Raw genomic sequence first — 4882 nt, forward strand, 5'->3', positions numbered from 1 at the left:
TATAAAGCTAAACGAACCGTTCACTGGGCACTTATCCTTACCAAAAACCCTATTGATTTACCTGTTTTTACAAGGAAGTAAATGTGAAAAAAAAATTTCTACATCCCATGGCCTTTCCCAACCATTTAAATTTTTCTCTTACAGGTCTAACACTTCCGAAAAAACAATACAACACCCACCCGGAACAAGATATAAAGCTAAACGAACCGTTCACTGGGCACTTATCCGTACGAAAAACCCTATTGATTTACCTGTTTTTACAAGGAAATAAAATGTGAAAAAAATATTTCTACATACCTTGGCCTTTCCCAACCATTTAAATTTTTCTCTTACAGGTCTAACGCTTCCGAAAAACCAATACAACGCCCACCCGGAACAATGTATAAAGCTAAACGAACCGTTCACTGGGTACATATCCGTACGAAAATCCCTATTGATTTACCTGTTTTTACAAGGAAGTAAAATGTGAAAAAAATATTTCTACATCCCATGGCCTTTCCCAGCCATTTAAATTTTTCTCTTACAGGTCTAACACTTCCGAAAATCCAAAACAACGCCCACACGGAACAATATATAAAGCTAAACGAACCGTTCACTGGGCACTTATCCGTACGAAAAACCCTATTGATTTACCTGTTTTTACAAGAAAATAAAATGTGAAAAAAATATTTCTACATCCCATGGCCTTTCCCAACCATTTAAATTTTTCTCTTACAGGTCTAACACTTGCGAAAAACCAATACAACGCCCATCCGGAACAATATATAAAGCTAAACGAACCGTTCACTCGGTACTTATCCGTACGAAAATCCCTATTGACTTACCTGTTTTTAAAAGGAAATAAAATGTGAAAAAAATATTTCTACATCCCATGGCCTTTCCCAACCATTTAAATTTTTCTCTTACAGGTCTAACACTTCTGAAAAACCAATACAACGCCCACCCGGACCAATATATAAAGCTTAACGAACCGTTCACTGGGTACTTATCCGTACGAAAAACCCTATTGATTTACCTGTTTTTACAAGGAAGTAAATGTGAAAAAAATATTTCTACATGCCATGGCCTTTCCCAACCATTTAAATTTTTCTCTTACAGGTCTAACGCTTCCGAAAAACCAATACAACGCCCACCCGGAACAATATATAAAGCTAAACGAACCGTTCACTGGGTACTTATCCGTACAAAAATCCCTATTGATTTACCTGTTTTTAAAAGGATATAAAATGTGAAAAAAATATTTCTACATCCCATGGCCATTCCCAACCATTTAAATTTTTCTCTTACAGGTCTAACACTTCCGAAAAAACAATACAACGCACACCCGGAACAATATATAAAGCTAAACGAACCGTTCACTGGGTACTTATCCGTACGAAAAACCCAATTGATTTACCTGTTTTTACAAGGAAATAAAATGTGAAAAAAATATTTCTACATCCCATGGCCTTTCCCAACCATTTAAAATTTTATCTTACAGGTCTAACACTTCTGAAAAACCAATACAACGCCCACCCGGAACAATATATAAAGATAAACGAACCGTTCACTGTGTACTTATCCGTACAAAAATCCCTATCGATTTTCCTGTTTTTACAAGAAAGTAAAATGTGAAAAAAATATTTCTACATCCCATGGCCTTTCCCAACCTTTAAAATTTTTCTCTTACAGGTCTAACACTTCCGAAAAACCAATACAACGCCCACCCGGAACAATATATAAAGCTAAACGAACGGTTCACTGGGTACTTATCCGTACGAAAAACCCTATTGATTTACCTGTTTTTACAAGGAAGTAAATGTGAAAAAAATATTTCTACATCCCATGGCCTTTCCCAACCATTTAAATTTTTCTCTTACAGGTCTAACACTTCTGAAAAACCAATACAACGCCCACCCGGAACAATATATAAAGCTAAACGAACCGTTCACTGGGTACTTATCCGTACGAAAATCCCTATTGATTACCTGTTTTTAAAAGGAAATGAAATGTGAAAAAAATATTTCTACATCCCATGGCCTTTCCGAACCATTTAAATTTTGCTCTTACAGGTCTAACACTTCCGAAAAACCAATACAACGCCCACCCGGAACAATATATAAAGCTAAACGAACCGTTCACTGGGTACTTATCCGTACGAACAACCCTATTGATTTACCTGTTTTTACAAGGAAGTAAATGTGAAAAAAATATTTCTACATCCCATGGCCTTTCCCAACCATTTAAATTTTTCTCTTACAGGTCTAACGCTTCCGAAAATCCAATACAACGCCCACCCAGAAGAAAATATAAAGATAAAGGAACCGTTCACTGGGTACTTATCCGTACGAAAAACCCTATTGATTTACCTGTTTTTACAAGGAAGTAAATGTGAAAAAAATATTTCTACATCCCATGGCCTTTCCCAACCATTTAAATTTTTCTCTTACAGGTCTAACACTTTCAAAAACGCAATACAACGCCCACCCGGAACAATATATAAAGCTAAACGAACCGTTCACTGGGTACATATCCGTACGAAAATCCCTATTGATTTTCCTGTTTTTACAAGGAAGTAAAATGTGAAAAAAATATTTCTACATCCATGGCCTTTCCCAACCATTTAAATTTTTCTCTTAAAGGTCTAACACTTCTGAAAAACCAATACAACGCCCACCCGGAACAATATATAAAGCTAAACGAACCGTTCACTGGGCACTTATCCTTACCAAAAACCCTATTGATTTACCTGTTTTTACAAGGAAGTAAATGTGAAAAAAAAATTTCTACATCCCATGGCCTTTCCCAACCATTTAAATTTTTCTCTTACAGGTCTAACACTTCCGAAAAAACAATACAACACCCACCCGGAACAAGATATAAAGCTAAACGAACCGTTCACTGGGCACTTATCCGTACGAAAAACCCTATTGATTTACCTGTTTTTACAAGGAAATAAAATGTGAAAAAAATATTTCTACATACCTTGGCCTTTCCCAACCATTTAAATTTTTCTCTTACAGGTCTAACGCTTCCGAAAAACCAATACAACGCCCACCCGGAACAATGTATAAAGCTAAACGAACCGTTCACTGGGTACATATCCGTACGAAAATCCCTATTGATTTACCTGTTTTTACAAGGAAGTAAAATGTGAAAAAAATATTTCTACATCCCATGGCCTTTCCCAGCCATTTAAATTTTTCTCTTACAGGTCTAACACTTCCGAAAATCCAAAACAACGCCCACACGGAACAATATATAAAGCTAAACGAACCGTTCACTGGGCACTTATCCGTACGAAAAACCCTATTGATTTACCTGTTTTTACAAGAAAATAAAATGTGAAAAAAATATTTCTACATCCCATGGCCTTTCCCAACCATTTAAATTTTTCTCTTACAGGTCTAACACTTGCGAAAAACCAATACAACGCCCATCCGGAACAATATATAAAGCTAAACGAACCGTTCACTCGGTACTTATCCGTACGAAAATCCCTATTGACTTACCTGTTTTTAAAAGGAAATAAAATGTGAAAAAAATATTTCTACATCCCATGGCCTTTCCCAACCATTTAAATTTTTCTCTTACAGGTCTAACACTTCTGAAAAACCAATACAACGCCCACCCGGACCAATATATAAAGCTTAACGAACCGTTCACTGGGTACTTATCCGTACGAAAAACCCTATTGATTTACCTGTTTTTACAAGGAAGTAAATGTGAAAAAAATATTTCTACATGCCATGGCCTTTCCCAACCATTTAAATTTTTCTCTTACAGGTCTAACGCTTCCGAAAAACCAATACAACGCCCACCCGGAACAATATATAAAGCTAAACGAACCGTTCACTGGGTACTTATCCGTACAAAAATCCCTATTGATTTACCTGTTTTTAAAAGGATATAAAATGTGAAAAAAATATTTCTACATCCCATGGCCATTCCCAACCATTTAAATTTTTCTCTTACAGGTCTAACACTTCCGAAAAAACAATACAACGCACACCCGGAACAATATATAAAGCTAAACGAACCGTTCACTGGGTACTTATCCGTACGAAAAACCCAATTGATTTACCTGTTTTTACAAGGAAATAAAATGTGAAAAAAATATTTCTACATCCCATGGCCTTTCCCAACCATTTAAAATTTTATCTTACAGGTCTAACACTTCTGAAAAACCAATACAACGCCCACCCGGAACAATATATAAAGATAAACGAACCGTTCACTGTGTACTTATCCGTACAAAAATCCCTATCGATTTTCCTGTTTTTACAAGAAAGTAAAATGTGAAAAAAATATTTCTACATCCCATGGCCTTTCCCAACCATTAAAATTTTTCTCTTACAGGTCTAACACTTCCGAAAAACCAATACAACGCCCACCCGGAACAATATATAAAGCTAAACGAACGGTTCACTGGGTACTTATCCGTACGAAAAACCCTATTGATTTACCTGTTTTTACAAGGAAGTAAATGTGAAAAAAATATTTCTACATCCCATGGCCTTTCCCAACCATTTAAATTTTTCTCTTACAGGTCTAACACTTCTGAAAAACCAATACAACGCCCACCCGGAACAATATATAAAGCTAAACGAACCGTTCACTGGGTACTTATCCGTACGAAAATCCCTATTGATTACCTGTTTTTAAAAGGAAATGAAATGTGAAAAAAATATTTCTACATCCCATGGCCTTTCCGAACCATTTAAATTTTGCTCTTACAGGTCTAACACTTCCGAAAAACCAATACAACGCCCACCCGGAACAATATATAAAGCTAAACGAACCGTTCACTGGGTACTTATCCGTACGAACAACCCTATTGATTTACCTGTTTTTACAAGGAAGTAAATGTGAAAAAAATATTTCTACATCCCATGGCCTTTCC

This window comes from Paroedura picta, unplaced genomic scaffold (assembly GCF_049243985.1).
Source record: "Paroedura picta isolate Pp20150507F unplaced genomic scaffold, Ppicta_v3.0 Ppicta_v3_sca23, whole genome shotgun sequence".
Classification (NCBI taxonomy): Eukaryota; Metazoa; Chordata; class Lepidosauria; order Squamata; family Gekkonidae; genus Paroedura; species Paroedura picta.